This window comes from Rhineura floridana, chromosome 6 (genome assembly GCF_030035675.1).
Source record: "Rhineura floridana isolate rRhiFlo1 chromosome 6, rRhiFlo1.hap2, whole genome shotgun sequence".
NCBI classification, from domain to species: Eukaryota; Metazoa; Chordata; class Lepidosauria; order Squamata; family Rhineuridae; genus Rhineura; species Rhineura floridana.
In genome coordinates this window covers 112,254,163-112,271,439 of record NC_084485.1, presented here as the reverse complement: position 1 = coordinate 112,271,439, position 17,277 = coordinate 112,254,163, and the positions used below count along the sequence as shown (strand labels likewise).

The 17,277-nt window shown below is 39.3% G+C and overlaps 1 protein-coding gene across 17 annotated transcripts in view; it reads right to left on the bottom strand.

Moving 5' to 3' along the window:
* Window positions 1-16,899, bottom strand: part of ADGRL2 (adhesion G protein-coupled receptor L2) — a 252,946-nt gene extending 236,047 nt beyond the window's left edge. For 9 of the 17 annotated variants that reach the window (XM_061633470.1, XM_061633468.1, XM_061633465.1 and 6 more), the window contains exon 1: window positions 15,860-16,899. The gene's annotated coding sequence lies outside the window, so the exon portion shown is untranslated. Of the gene's footprint in view, window positions 1-13,692; window positions 13,760-13,950; window positions 14,176-14,648; window positions 14,668-14,843; window positions 14,919-15,859 lie in introns of those variants that run through there. The other 8 variants (XM_061633467.1, XM_061633473.1, XM_061633481.1 and 5 more) reach the window with 5 other exon arrangements.
* Between the last annotated feature and the right edge of the window lie 378 nt (window positions 16,900-17,277).

Here is a 17,277-nt window from a genome sequence, read left to right as displayed (position 1 = left end):
ATCATCTCTGGATCTGAATCATAATATTTACATTCTGAAAAAGCCAGATGCCTTAGCTATGTAATAATTATTAATTAATCAGACATCATTCTAGCAATGAAGATTTTCTATTATGTGTAATTTATTTAATAGGTATGTCTCAACCAATCTACAGTATGTTGTCCACAGCTGGAAACAATAAATTAAAACACACCATCCTAGAACCAGCAGAATAAAATACTCTACTGGGAGGGGGATTAAAGTTACTCCACATTTGCTTGGCCTTAACAATTAAAAGCCAGGGCAAACAAACAAGTCTTTGTAGCATTTCTGAGATACAGTCAGGCTCCAATTTACATAAACCTCTGGAAACTGTGGAAAAACCATCAAGAAATCTTCATGTGAGTATGGGGAACCTCTGCCCTGCAGATGTTATTGGACTACAACTTCCATTATCCCTGACCATTGACCATGCTGACAAGGGCTGATGAAAATTGGAGTCCAAAACATTTGAGAGCACAGGTTACTCATTCCTTCCCTAATGATTCATAGTTTGTACACTGATTGTTTAGTTAGGAGAGTATTCTCAGATGATCTTAAAGATTGTGGGAAGACTTTGAGGAGGCAATTTTAGTTGATTTGCCAACCAATTTTATTTAATAAATTCAGAGCAGGCTGATTCAGGGGAGGCTCTCCACTGGATGAAGGAGGGGAGATAACTGTTACCAATTTCCCCTTCGCTCAGCAGCCCCGGCGTACACCACCTTTCATGCCGCTCTGAAGGGTCCCCCAATCTTCCAGCACAGCTTTTCAAGAGGCACTGAGGGGGTGGAGGGGGAAGGAGAAGCAGCCAAAAATCAATTCTCCTGCCACATTCCTCCAGTGCCAGTGGAACTCTGGATCCAACAGAGTATCAATACAAATAGATAATATATGAAGTCACCTGTTAATATATCCTCCAAAATATTATAACACCAGCAATATTAGCTAGGGTCTAATAAAGTCCTGGCTACTTCCACTTGTGCAGAATAATAGAAAACTAGTCCCTAGTTTCTGCCAGGGCTGTGGAGTCGGTACGCCAAACCTTCGACTCCGACTCCTCTATTTTTCTACTGTCTGACTTCGACTCCGACTCCACCCAAAATTGCTTCCAACTCCACAGCCCTGGAAACGGCTGTAAATGTCTTTTTAAATTGGAAGCTCTCATAGGAGCATTTTTATCGCTGCCTGAATATGCGCTGATCTTGGCATCACAGCATTTGTCTTCATCTGGGTCCTGTGTCTTACACTGACACACAAATTGTTTTCCATCTTGAGTTATGGTGAAATGCTCAACTACAGCTGACTTCATGGGAAGCTTCTTTGAAATTTTGAATTTATATTTTAAAAAAATTGTCAATCAAAATTTATTTTGAAGCCGGAGTCGGAGTCATTACATTTCTACCGACTCCACCCAAAATTGCTTCCGACTCCGACTCCACAGCCCTGGTTTCTGCCAATTCTCCCCTCCAGGTGCAAATCCCAAACCATATTCCATTACATTTTGGCACATTTTGCAACCAAAAAAGGAGCAACTTTCAAGTGGTGCAGGGGAAAGCAGGAGAAAGTCCTTAATTCCATGAACTGAACTCCGCTCATAATCATTAGGATCCAAGCAATGATTTCCCACCCCCTCCCCATAAATCTACAATATTTATAACAAGGATTTTTATTTGTTTTTGCTTTAAGAAGCAGTGATAGCAAAACTAAACTTTGTTCCTTGTTCTTTAAAAAAATTATGATCTGAAGTGCTACAATTTTCACATTGTGATATTTATTTTGTTCAAGAAAATCCGTCCTGAGCTGACCAAGGAATCCCTTATGAGAGAGAGAGAGAGAGAGAGAGAGAGAGAGAGAGAGAGAGAGAGAGAGAGAGATGCAACATGTAGTAAGCTGGTGCTTTATAAGCATTTGAGATTGGATGAGACTATAATGCAACCTTTTTGCATTATAAGGCAGAATTGTCCATTCAATGAAAAAGTTCTGTAAAATCCAAGTTTATATAGTCATTCATCCATGAAACAAATTGGTGCCCCCCCAAAAAAAAAATGTTTGCAGCTTATCCACTTGATATTTTCTTCTCTAGGACAAACAACTCTCTACACTAAACGACAAGAAAACGTTTCATGTAAAGATACTTGTATTCATTTGTTAAGCAGATGAATACACAAAGTATTTCTTCCTTCACATTTACTGCAACAAAGGTGCAAAGATGGATTAAACTTCACAAGATCTGTTGGTCCAATCAAAGTCAGTCTAGGAATATTTCTATATTTCCAGTATCTCTTACTGCCACAATCCTATCAGAGTGTTGTTACTCTGGCTAATATCCTCACCCTGTTACAAAAATGTTCCACATAAATGTGGTACCAAGTTGTTACGATAATGCATGATCATGCTGTGAACGTGTAATTCCTATACAATAGCCCTTGCCAATACCATAAATCTCTTTATTAGACAATAACCTATTACAGGAGATCTGCGTAACTGTTTCGCTACTTAAAGGACCATTTGGTGTTACAACATGAAGCTGCTTTTTCACATTTGTAAGGATTAGCCAATATAAATAATGAATCGGAACTAAGATGATTTACTTTTGTGACACCAGTAAACCTTTTGCTGGCTGTTTAAAATGATAATCGAAAATACAATAAGCCTGTATTCTCCTGCACATACACACATTTTTTAACACTACAACACTGTAATAAACATTCAGAAAAATCAATTCTCAAACCAACTTTCTGGGAGGATTTATTGCAAGTGAGCGTGTTTCTGAGAGCCATTTCTGTTTTATGGAATGTGCAACTTTGCATAATGCTTTATTTCATATCAGCATCATAGCAAATAGCATGCAAACTTCCCAAACTACTTTAAATGAAAATAGAGTGCCACTATTGTTCAGGACCAAACAATGTTTATTTCAATACCATCTCCATTATCTTCCTTGCACAGCAAGCAAGATATTAAGTCATATTTATTTTCCTTACTAATATTTATCCTCATTCATGAGAGATCATACGGCTTCATCTTCAGAAAATGCTAAATTCTAATTCTAAAACATGCAGGAGCAGACTTTTTTCCTCTGTTACTAAACAGCAACATTAGGAAATTTAAGGAGTCCACATCTTAAGTTATATTCATTTATTAATAACCTCGTAATTTGCCATGGCCTTTTAAAGCTTTCAGCTGGATTTATTTATTTTTTTAGCCCCAAAAGGTTTAGTGCTTGACTTTGAAGGTTTAACTGCTGGCTATCCTGTTTCTCAGTTAAAATGCTGGTGATTGTTAATTCATACATATATATTGTAAAATATAGAAATTAAGACTTAAACTTTCAACTGTAATGTAACCAACCTAATTAAAAACAATACTTTGTAAAAAACAAGTTTTCCACTTTACATACGAAACACTGCACTACAAATTGGATTTTTTACAAATTTATTTGGCAAATAATTTCCTTATGGTTGCCAGTGATTATTTACAATTTCTCTAATACAACTGCACAGGTATTATTAGCGTAGAAGATTAAATCCCCCTATTTTAAAGCAAAGAGCCTTTTCATCTGAAAAGAAAGGAATGCCATTTTAACACCCATTTACTCTTTTTTTGGATATTAAATTTACAATTGTTTGCCAACTACTATCAACAACGTAAGCCCTTCTCAAAGCATACACTTGAACACACTTTACATGTGAAACACATTTAGTCTGAGTAAGAGCAACAAGGAATGCTGTAACAAATAGATACTATTTTATGCTGAAAAAGAATTCCAGTTCTTTTAAAATAGCATGATTATTCTGATTATCTCATATGCAAGCTCCCTCTGCAGGTAGTAAGAAGAGTTAGCAAAAAGTATGTGGAAAATGCAAAATTTAGCACAAAAACACAAACAAATAGACACCATTTGAAAGAAATCCCCAAAGATAGTTGATTCCCCTAAGAGTTACCTGATATCAGTAGCTCCTGAAGAAAGCACCCTTATTTTTTTTTTCTGCTGGCTCTATCTAGTTACCCTTGTCCTTCAAAATGATTAAGCAAGCAGCTTTAGCTCTCTGCACACCAAGCTTCTTTTTGTAAAAGCTGCTGCTGCTTCTTCTTTTCAAAGTCACATAAAGGCTTTTATGGGAAAAGGAAAACCAACACCGAACCATCCTGAAGTGGAGGGACCACCCAAAACAAGTCATCACTTCCAGGCTAAATCATCTCCTTCTCCAAAATAAACAAACACAGCATTGTGGCTCTGTTTAATGTCCCTCTGCCACATAAACTAAAACTTATTCCGCTTAGGATTAACTCTCTACCTCCAAGTTTAGTATCAATTACACCAAATCCAAATGTGGGTATTTTAAGAAAAAAAAAGTGCATAAAATTAAATAATGTGAAAAATATTTTTGGTGGGGGAAAAACACTCATTGGTTGTCATATTCATTTTTTTCCTCCATCCTAAGAAAACAGCTTTACTTCCTATCACAGAAAACACTTTTGGCCCAACTTTAGTATGAATGTTGTTGATATGAATGTTTTAATAAATGAGCCCAGCAAATATTCAATATAAACTTAGCAAAATGCAGCTGTTGGGTGGCTTTTGACTTGGGCTGCAATCCTAACCATGTCTACTCAGAAGGAAGTTCAATTAAATTCAATGGGGCTTCGCAGGTAAGCGGGGTTAAGCCTACAGTTTAGGTCATTCATACAGCAAACCCACTAAAACCAATGCACAAGTTTGTTATCACTAACTTAAGTCCATTGGTGTCAATGGATCTACTCTGAGTAGGACTTTGTTAGATACCATTCATATTGTGTCAGAAATGCTAGCCGAAGGCAACCTCAGCTATACTTACTAATCAAACCAACCCCAAGCCCTTGGGGATGGGCTGTAGCTCCGTGATACAGCATCTGCTATGTACACAGAAGGTCCCAAGTTCAATCCCCGGCATATTCAGGTAGGGTTGGGAGAGACTCCTGTCTGAAACAAGAACTGCTCTGCCAGTCAGTGTAGACAATACTGAGTGAGATGGATTCAGTGGTCTGACTCTGTATAAGACAGCTTCCTATGTAATCTAACCATTTGTTTCAAGTCCAAAAAAGCTGGAGCAGCACTAAAGAAATCATACTATCAGTTTTCCCGTTTGCCTTAATATTCTGAAAGGCCACTCCTACAAATAAGAAAGGCTTTGGGGTCTAATATATGATGAACTCAAGGTTGATTTCAGACACTCTGCCTCAATTTCTCTGGTTGTCATATCAGTCTTCTTTAAACTGGGCAAGTCACTTTCAGACTATGTAAAATTCAATTCTCACTATACAAAACCTGGTTATTTCACCTTCAGAGGTATGACTGAGCTCATAAATTAGAAGGATAGGGACCAAAATCCAACACAAATGTAAATGTGTGCCATGCAGATTGGGGAGAAAATGAAGCATAGTATGCAGACCAAAAATGTTCTTTCTAATTAACAACTTTTTAAAACTTTTTAAAAATCAAGGAGAAATAATTAATAAGTATAAAGGTAAAATTATTAAAGCAGTCTAGGAAAGTATAACTTGGCAGAAATCACAATGCTTTACCGAAAGAGCTTTCAACAACATATACACAAGCATATAGCAAACTCCTGTATGTTACAGGAAAGCCTCTAGTGGCCAAATCTTTAGCCTGTCATTAGCAGATCCTGTTTGGTAATCTTCAAATGATGTGGCCTTGAGGGCCCTGAGTGAGTGCTGAGAGAAGGAACAGAACATCCAAAGTTCACAACAAGTAAATCTATTTAATAAGATTTCTTTGGAGACAAAGCAAAAATATTTTGCTTTTCATTTGCAAATCTAAGCAAAAGTTAGGAAGGACCAGTCCCTCTGTAGAAACTCTGTTTCCTTTTTTTTTTCATGTTGTCTATCAACAACCGTTTATTTCTAACCTTTCCTTTCTTCAGCTGAGCAAGATTTTATTTAGTACAGCAGACAAAACTAGAACCTGGTTATTCCATCTACGTATACTAACATAGCTACAACCGATTTCAAAAGACATCTGTCTAGTCCAAATATGCACCTGCACTCAGCACAAAGTTTCAGGTCTTGTCAGTCAGTAAGGAATATTTCATCAGTATTAAAATGCAATTACAATTACAGCTGAGCGCTTCACGGCTACTGAAAGTGATACATATGGTAACAAAAATAAGTCCTGAGTGGGGGTAGGGGGACTCTTTGGAGACCCATTTTATTTAAAGAGCCTGTATCATAATACGCATGCTGGTTGCAAAATCCTTTCATTCAAGAAAGTGAGACTACATCAAGCTATGACATGACAAAAACAGCTAAGACAATGGCTGAGTCACTTCAACAATCATGCTCCATCATGCAATCTGGCTCATGAACTTGCCAAAAAGATGCCACCCAAGAACAATTTAAATGGAAAGGCAGTAGCTGAACAAACTTTGCAAGAGTTGATTTCACTGTCTTAATTCTTCACACACTTAAAAAGTGCTTCTGGAACTCACTGTCCATGGGTGGAAGCCGATGACAGAAATTCTGGGCATGCCAGTGGAAAAGGTAATGATTTGGGGTGATGGTTGTTTCTTTTTTCATACTACATACCCAGTGATTTATTCAAAAAAGAAAATAAAAGGTTTACAGGACTTTTAGTTTCCTGAAAGTCACCCTACGTCTGTCTGGTAGACCTATGGCCTATTACCATTAGCTTGCGGTAAACTATTATTATTCAGAGGTGGAAACTATGAACTCTGCAACTCTTATAATATAACTGTATTATAACTTTATATGCTCTGGGGCTGGGTCCTAGTGTTACTAGTTTTACTAGTTACTAGACTTAGCTCACAGGGAGCTCTGTTTCCTATGAAACCTTGCTCTCAAATGAAGCCCAAGTCCCATCTCACTCTAAGCATCAGTTTCAACTCTCTGTATATCTTATCAGCAACCAAGAAGAAATCCCAGAATCCAAAAGATCAGTCATCCATTTCCCCAGCGGCAGAGAGCAATTCTGGCAGTAATGGAAGGTAAAGTAGTCTGTCATCTACATGCAGAGCAATAATCATTCCGAGGTGTTGACTGATACAAAAAGATCTGCACTGGACACAACACACAGTTCAAAGAAAGGATAAAAATACCTGTTTAAATGTGGGGATGAATTTTGCATCCAGGAAACAAATCAACTGGGAAAATATTGTGTACATACAATGGGGTGCTCAAAAATTTTAGTGTGTGTGTTCAGTTTAAAGAATACGTAAGAATACGTAACACTAAGGCTGCTATCCTATGCACACTTGGAGTAAGCCCCATTGAAGATAATGGGACTTACTTCAGAGTAGAAATGCATAAGATTGCACAATAGATCTTTTAAATCAAAAGATTTACAACTCATAAACAATATAAATAATGACAACAGGGCAAAACTATTGGGTCCAACAATGAATATATATATATATATATATAAAACATGAATCCAAAATATCAAAACGTGATCTCCTTGACTTAGAATCATTCTTTAATTTCGGCATCCAAATGTTAAATATTTCTTTCCAGAATGTGACAAAAAATATTAAAAGTACCAGCTTAAAACCAGTATTTATATTAAATGTATTACTGTCCTTCAGCCTTCCCGTTTTGAGAAAACCAGAGTCTGGCAATGTTTGTCAACCTTAGCCATCCACACAAAATGAAGTTAGAGATAGCAAGAATCCAATAGTGGGGTATTCCATGACAATTTAGCACCATTTAGCCACTCTTTTGAGTGTATTCTCAAGAAAAAGTTCTTAACTGATTCTTAAAACAGATGAAAACATTTATCTAATTAGAAAGTAACATAAAACACCAAAATGGATATAAAGATATCCTTTTGCCACAAACACACGTCAAGCATAATGAGAATCCATTCGATATTTTTGAATTATAACTCCAATTAATTATTTTTATAAAAATTGAAGATTGTGGGCAAATTATGAAAATTACTGGGCAGTGAAGTTTAATGAATAGAGCCCTGGATTTGGGCTCAAATCATTAATATCTTGCACAACTCACCGTCCGTCCGCCTCTTGTAAAATTAAATAATGTTGAAAACCATTTTGTATACTAGAAGTGTTATATGAAACTATTAAAAGAAATAAAAAAGGTTACAAAATCATAGGGCAGTATTCAATGGTAGTCCTACTCAGAGTAGACTCATTGGAGTTAACAAAACACGACTGACTTAGGTTCATTCACTTTAATGGGTCTACTCCACAAAGGAGTTAGTTGATTACAACCCCACAGGGTACTTTGTTTGCACATATATATTTAAAAGATATTAAGAGATATTAAGAGATATTTGAGGGCTTACTTCAAGGACCATTTCTTATAAATGATTTTGTAGTCATAAACCCAAATACAAAACAACAACATATTACATGAAGCTGCCCAGAGATAAATGCATTTCAGAACAAACGTGCAATGATTTAAATACCTGGGTATGTTAATGTTTATAATGTCCTAATTCTAGACTGTCAGCCAACAAGAGATCCCCTTTTTCCCCTCAGCACATGTTCCACTGTCAGACCATGATGAATTCTGTGCTCTGTAGAGGGAGACATTACATCCGGGCTAAAACATACCTAATTTTTACCCTGAGGCAGAGGTCTGGTTTAAACATCTCCATTCAAAGTGGCATTTGTCTTCCCTGTTCAGTCACTTTATTCAGAAATTCTTGTGAGGTGACTTTGTGACCTACAAACGGCCCACAGGATTTAAATTGTTATGTTGCTTGCCACTTGTAGCTAAGACAGTTTTAGTGACTCAGTGAAGTAAGATTCTTATGTGCTTCAGGAAACTACACTATGGCAGGTGTTCAGGGAAAACCCCGACAAATTCTAGCTTTCTATACAGAAGGCAGAAGCAGTACTTTCAGACTATAGTATTACAACACACTGAGTTCACAGAGAGTCATCATCATTTTAAAAACAGAAAAATATCACACACACATTCTCATACATGCCGTTTATAAAAAGGTGACCACTAGTCTCTTGAGTTTTTCTGCACTGAAGACATGAAATGGATATTAGTCCTACTCTGAAAATTAATTTACTTTTTTATCTTTAATCTTGATTTTGCTTGAAATACCTCCTGAAAGTTTTCTGTTTACCTCTTACAAAACCAAACAAGATATGCACACATAAAAATGGCTGATGTACCCATTTACCTTATATAAATACTTAGAGTGTAATCCTATACACATTTACTCAGAAATAAGCCCCACTGAGTTCACTGGGGCTTATTCGTACACATGTGTGGGAGTGTAGTTTACTGATGAAATGCATTACTCCATTTGTTTTGGAAGTTAATGCTATATAGGTTCGCTTATCCACTAGTGCTGCTACATAGAGAAAAAGGAACCTGCAGTAGAAAAATGTAGCAAAATTATATGCTTGAATGTGTAGACTAAACTCTATTTGTAGTGCGTTAAGAGCACAATCCTATGCATGTTGACTCAGAAGTAAATTCCACTGAGTTCAATGGGGCTTAAGCAGATATAGGACTGCCCCTATATATGGCAATGTTTGATAATGGTAGGCAATTTAGGCATTGCTGGCAAGTTGCTACTTAACAAGGTAATCTCATTTCTGTGGTTTTTCAGTGTAAATTGATTTTCCCTCTTAGCTGCTCTGATAATTGAACAAAAACTGTGATGGGTTTTTACTTTCCAGGACACAGCACATACCATACTTCATCTTTGTGGAACATTTTGTTCCATAAAACATCATTTTTGTTGTAATTAAACAAATTGTATTTAAGTTTGCTTTGTGCCACAAAAGCAATCAATAGCATTTATTTATTTATTTTGCAGCAGGCTGCATTTTATCTGCAGGTGTTAGCATCTGTATTTACTTTTAGACTACAATGTTCTTGACTATAATGCCTTTCTAAATAAAATTTAAGGAGGAAAATAACAGGCTTCTGTACAGTTGGAACAATTTAGCACCTGACAAATTCCACAAGGGAGAAAAAATAATAGCACATGAAAATAATATAATGCTTCTTCGGCCCATAAAATGCTCCGTTTACGATAACGAGCCACAACCTTGCTTGCACTGTAATTCAAAAGTCTAGTCAGCAATGTTTTTTTGCTTAAAAGACTCAACAGATACTTTTAAATGTATCAGGTAGTCACTTATGTTTCACTACTTTTTAAGGAATTGGTGGAGGGGGGTGCGTGCATACGTGCACACACACGTGTGTGCGTTTGTGATAACTTCACAAGTCATCAACAGGGAAAAAAAACAATGCTGCAGTAAGGAATTGCCATGTATCTAACCTGATGTAAAAATGATCAGCTTCAACAGAGGATGTTTAGTAGTTTCTCAGAAAGGAAAGTTGAACTAATATTCCAACTGATGAAGAGTAAAAACTGAATTTATGAAATCCCAAACAGCATCACCCCAATCTGCATTCAGGAAAAAAGGTCCTTCCTACTTTTAAACATTATGTACAACCAGGTGCACCTGACTTTCAAATTTTCTTAAAAATAAACCAGTATGAATTGAGAATCATCTTAAAATAGATTTTTGGATTCCCATTTGTTTTAATGTGCTGTTCTAATAATGTTTACATTCCTCCCCCCAAAAAGTCCAAAAACAAAATTAAGTGTGCTCTTGAGAAGATTAAACCCCTCCTTTTCACACATGCACCATCAGATCTTCAAAATACTTAGAAAACAGCTCTGAGTAATATGACATGTAAGTAGCATGACCAATGATAGTTCCACCAAGTTTTGCTATGAAAAATGTTGCTTCCTATCTGACACTTTCTCCTCCTATGCATGAATTAAAAATTACAGTTGTATTCCAGATCAAGTTTAACTGTGGGTTCTTATCTTTCATCTGGAAAATCGTTAACAGTTCTAGAAACTTCTCATTTACACTGTCATCTTATATACATCCAAATGCAAAATAAAATTCTCTCAAATCCTGAGACTTGGGAGTAGTTTTCCCCAAACTATACTTCTGCGAAATGTTTTGCCAGCAAGTGCAATATCTCCTAAAGGGGAAAAAATATGCCTGCCAAATTCTTCTGCATATTGTCTGCAACTAAATATATGCTATGTGAAACAGATAAAATACTACAAACTGATATATTATTTTTAAAGTACAAATTGCACTATGACTTCTATATGGTTTTCTTACCAGATCTTAGGTACCCTTAGTTGTAACTCCCATTCCATCCTGACATATGACACTGAAAGCTACAAGGGTCAAATTAAACATGGCAGCAGCTTCTGAAATGTTCCAATTATGAACTAACCACTAAGCAAACTTTCTTTATTAATGCTCTCCTCTTGCTCATTTTAAAGAAGGAAAACACCCAGATGCCTGGTGTTAATGTCTCTGCAGATTGTGAAAACTGCTGCAATAAAAACTCCAACTGCTTGCCTTAAATTAAGACTTTCAAGACTACACGCAAGATCTGAATCTTTGATTTTGGTTTTCATAACATTTGGAAGTTTGGCTGCTTGCTTTGATGTTGATCTATTAAATGAAGAGGGGTGCCAAATGTGGCAGAGAGGGGAAAAATAACTGTTTATTGGAATATCTCAAGTCAAAACCTTAAGTAATTGGTTTGTTCTACCCCACATTGATTTAATATCCAGATTTCTCTACTTCTACTTTCCAAAGCAAATGAATATCTGTGTTTAGTTTCTGTTGCCAACAAATAGTAACCCACTGTGATTGAAAATGGCAGCTGAAGCACGGCTGTAGAGCATTAATTTCTGTCTAAGTGGTCCAATTTTATCTTATGAATTGTTGAAAAACTTCCTTCTGGGGCATTTTATAGAGATTTGTCAAATTTTGAGATCGCCATCATTTAAACTGAAGTGTAACATTTCCAAGACAATTTTTAGATTATCTATAATGGCTCTAAGGGATAATGCACTTCCTTTACAGCACTCTGTGTCCAAAGCAGACTAGTTAAAAGCAACTTAAGTGTCGTAATGACAACTACATCAATATGTTCCATTTATACCACCAAAAGGTACTGCTATAGGCAGCTGAAGGCATTAGGGTAAATAAACTATTGAAAATTACCTCAGTGTAATGACATACCATTTCAGGACTGTTAAAATATATCCACCCACAAAATCCTTATGGTCAAAATCTTGACCATTTCAAAATAGCAGAAGCCTTTTTGTAAAAAAAAAAAAAATCCTGCATAATCCACTGTTTTCTTCAAGGGTGGTACTTTTAAGCAGCCCAGCTTCTTAGTGATATTAAAATAAAAAGGACAGTTCTGGGTACCAGAAACAACTCTCTTGCTATAGCAACCTATTTTTCTCATCCAAAACTAACCAATGGAAGCATATAAATAAAGTTATGTGCCTGCAGAAGAGATACAAATGATTTACCAGTAGCCAAGAGGTATAAAGTGGAAACGTTCTTTTTGTTTGGCTTGATATGAGACATACCACACTTCACTCCCCCCCCCACAACCTATGAATGATCTGCTGTTTGGAAACCAGCCTAACTTATTGAAGTGCTGCATTCTGCTTGGCTCCTGGTCTGCCAGATTATGAATATTGATTTTTAAAGATAATGAAAGAGTAGACTGAACCACATCCCTTTGCAAATATATGAAAAAACAGCAATAGCTAATGACTCAAAAATTACATAAATGTGATAGCAACCTAAACTTAAAATGCAGTGAATATTCTGCAACCGGACTGCCACAGCAAGAACTTGACACAGCTATTTAAAGAACATGCATTAACACTGCTTCTACTGAGGTTGAGACAACAACAACAACAACAGATACAGCACATGGTGGCTGCTAACCCAAACAAAACTCACTAAAAAAGGTTTTTAAAAAATATATATATCTAGGAAGACTTTTTAATTATCCTCTTATTATTCCTTATTTTGGAAATTAATCATAACAAAGAAATAGAAAGTTAAAATTTATAACACACCCTATGGAAAAATGACCTATTATTCTGATGTATTAAGAGAAATGAGTGCTTGCTTCAAAGGTTTGCAATTGAGTGGTCTTTTCTTTCAAAGATTCATTTGTGGGGGTTTTGAAGTAATTAGAAGTTCTTTTCCATTCAGACCCCCTAATGCAATCATGTGCAGGCCATACCCAAAGCATGAATCCAGAAGAAAAGGCCTCGCAAATCCCACTAACAGAACAGAGAGGAGAGACCAGAAACTATGCAACAGTGGCTGCCATGAAAAAGGTCACCCTTTTTTCTTAGAACAAACCATTAATCAATAGAATATAATTGTTTGGCTCTTTGCAAGGGCCTGCAGCGTACAGACTATGTTCTTCACTGGCATAATTACAAAACAGTAAAAGTTCAGAAACATAACCTAAACCCACCTCCCCTTTTTACCCCTTTACAATTCCCCACTGGCCTTTGGGCCTCTGCTTTGGAAGCAAATGGAAGACAGGCTGAAGTTTTCTCAATTGAGCTGAAAACTAGGAAACCTTTGATATGCTAATAGCCCCCTTCAAACGGTAAGAATTCACACTTGCATTAATTCAAACAATTTGTGCAGAATGATGTGAAATGGCACCTCTTTTAGTGACAGGCAACAAAAGGCAGGGAATCAGAGTGTCTGAAGAAACCAAACAACAGTTGTTCTGCAGAATACTCTCTGTCGACCACAAGAACATTTTCTTCAGGAAAAGAAAAACATACACCTGAACTCCAGGATTAGGTCGCTTTGCCAAAGCAGCTCTGTCCAGATCCCACCACCACCAGATTTACAAGAAGCTGTTATTAATTACAAAACTAAAATCCAGAGGTTTTACAAGGTATCTGCAACCCACGCACAATCTTAAGGAAGAAATTCCCCACACCTGAAGTCTGAGAGAAGACAGCCTTTCTTGGCTACCAGAACTGTATCCAAACACTCCTTCCACCTAGATTCCCCACAAGATGCTATTATAAATTACAACCTTAAAACAAACCCTTTCAGACTTTTCAAAAGCATCTTCCAACATGCCACACACGCTTTCTTTGCATTGTCTCCAGGTGGCCCTAGATTTCTACAAGCACAGTTCTTTTCTGGGGGGCCCCTTTGAACCACAACTGGGAAAGATTATTATTCATTACTATCTGGAAGCCTCATACAAAGGCTGGCCAGACTGCTCCTGCTTCCTTGCGCTTTAGTGAAAATAAATGTGCAACAAGTCATTATTTACTTAAAGGGATACAACTTTTTCCTTTCAGCGTGAAAGCTGAATTCATGAGGAAGAACAGACTTGATAGGGGCCTGCTAGAGGCACATAGCCAGATGAATGAAACCAACCACCAGGCTGTTACTCTAAAAGAACCCAGAGTGAGGAGGCTGCCTGGCTGTTCACACACAGCGAGCAAAGAATGCTGGAGCAAAGGAAAGAAAGAAGAGCAAAGCTTGCTCCAGTAACAGGATCCAGATGGCTCCTGCTGCTAGTATGAGACTTGCAAGGCTTCTCTGGAGGTTCTTTCTCCCCTGCTTCGAAGGGAAGTGGGATTCCTAAAGGAACCCCCTCTTCTCCCCAACCAAAAAATAAATAAATGATTTTCATGGGAGAAATAAGAGCTGCCGTCCCCAGGCAAACTAGTTGCAGAGACTTAAATAAGAGAGAATGAATACGCCGCCGCCGCCGCCAACCCAGCAAGTAGACTTCCAGTTACAATCTTGCATCCGTAAGCCTAGGCACACTCGCTAGAGAAGAAAGTCGTCTCCAGTCAGTGGGACGCCTCCATGTAAAACGTCCTTAGTGTCAAGTCTCGCTTTAATATGCCACCCCACCTTACACATCATTTTTTTCCCTAAGTGACACCTAAGTTCCATTAAAATCAATACCAGAGCCAATGGCTTTCGTAAGGAAAGTTGTGCAAGTCGGGAGAGATTCCGCTCCCCTCCACCCATCCACTCGCCAAACATTCCAGCTGCTGGCGGGTCCCCGAGAGAGCTTACAACACGGGGGCTCATCGTTGCGGAGGATCTGCGTGGTGGTGGTGGGGGCTAGATGAGGGAACCCCGTGTGAAGGTGTCCTATAACAGCCTGGCGGGCTGACCTCTTGCCAAGTCCCTGTAAGCACAGGTCCACTTCCCCCTCTAGCTTTGCGAGGGGGAATCCTCGAGGTATTCGATCACGAACGCGCTCACTCGCTCACTCTCTTTCTTTCTCTGCTCAGGCCCCGCAGACCTTAGCAACGTCTCTTCTTCCCCTCCGACGGGAGTCTCAACCCTTCAAGATGCCAAGGCCCGTCAGGATCGCCATATCCGTCCATGCGTCAGTTCACATCTGACTGCGTTCTCAGGCCACTTTCTTCGCCCTTAGCTGGCAAAGCTTTCCCGCCCCTCCTTTGAGTTTCCCAGTTAAACCCTCATCCGATCCGCCTTTGCCTAAAGACGACAGTATAGGAACTAATGGACTATCGCGACCCTCCCTCTTTCCCCGCTCCTTTCCTCGAATCTCGCTCAGTCTGAAGGTCCACCCCATGCCTCTCTCTCACTCTCTCTCTCTCACACACACACTTTGATTTATGTGGCGCGCAGGTTTTTACCCGCTTTCTTTCAGGTGATGGGAGATGGAGGGGGGGGGCTGTATCTGAACGCATGGGACGGAAAACAGTTCGATACATCATACGGATTTATTGGAGGGAATCTTTCCCCACAGGGAAAACAAAGGGATAAGGCTGACGTTCTACAGTGCATTTCGTCGCCCTCCCACACCTCGTCCAAAGTAAGCAGCTCCCTCGCGTGCAAATGGCTCGCAAAAGGGGGCGATCGAAGTAAGCAAACAGGTACTGCAAGTGGAGTAGAAGCTTCTCACACAGACACATAGAAATACGCACCCACAGAGAGACGCTTACCTTTGGGTTTGCAGCCAAAGCCGGGCCGGGGTTTCCCTTGCATCTGGGGTGCCCCGGGAAGGGGGGTGTAGGGTGCGCCCCTTTCTGATCGCAAGGTAAGAAAAAGAGAGATTTTGGCCCGGGAGGCGCCAGCAGCGCAAAACCAGAAGGGGAAGATGGATCGCCGAGCAGGAGAAAAGGAGCAGGGCTGGGGTTGAAGTGAACAAAAAAAAGCCGAGGAAAGCGGCAGGCTTTGCTGCTCACAGAGCTGGGACAAAACGTACACAAGGCGGCTGCTCCTCTCTTTCGTCCAAGCAAGCCCAGCCAGCGAAGGGGCTTTGTGAGAGGTTAAGTCAACATTTCCCCTCTCCTTCCAAAACGCGCTCACACACACGCACTCTCCGAAATATTTTTTTAAAAAAACAAACAAAAAGGGATTTAAAAAAAAAAAACATGCACGCGAAAAAAAACGAAAATCAAAATAATTCTTTTGGTAGATCTGAAATCACCACAACAAAAGAGCGCTAGGTGCAACACCCTATGGCTGTGACCAGCCCTGGAGTCGTCTTTCTCTAGGCAACTAGGATGGATATGAAAAAGACGATGCCAACCGGAGCAGCCGGAATCAACTCAATTGTTCGGGAGGGAGGCAAAGTGGGAAGAAGGGGCTGCGATTGCAATGCACAGAGGCACCGGCGCAAAAAGAAAATAAGAATAATAAAAGCCCCCCTTTCCTCCGTCGCTTTCGTCGACCTCATTTACATCTCCCTGGATGACATCCTGGCCTCTAGCAGGATCCAGTTCCAGCCCTTCTTCGGCTTCGTTTTTTTTTCCTCTTCGCTTTTCTCTTCGACGCTGCTGCTGCCCCGTGAACGGAGATCAAGAGCCAAGCTGGTCGCACTCAAAGCAATGGGGAGAGAGGAGGAAAGGAGGTGGGGGGAGTGAAATCACCCTTTAAAAAAAATCCCAGTGAATTGTATTGCCAGCTCCCTTTCGTTCATGCACCTCTCAGTGTGTGACTGGGGATTGCTAAGTCCTGACACAGACTCTCCACTAGCTCTGAACTGGAGCCACCTCCAGCCTCCACCTCTTCCTCCAATCTCCACCCCCCCCTCTCTCCACCCCCTCTCTCTCCACCCCTGGGCTCAACTAATCATATAAACATATTATAATACATAGAAGCGGCAGCAGCGGCAGGGAAATAAAATTATATTCTACCCCCCCGCGCGTCTTCTCTCTCTTTCTCTCCCCCCCCCAGCTGGAGGTTCTGGCAAATAAAAGGAGATCTGAGACAGCTAAGTACCAAACGTGAAGGAGATAATCTAAAGGCTCGATCTGCCACCACTGGCCGTTTCCAACTCCATTTGAACGGCTTTGGGGAGCGGGAAAAAAGTGGGCTGGAGAGAGAATTGAGAGGGGGCTTTTGGCTTGAGTCGATC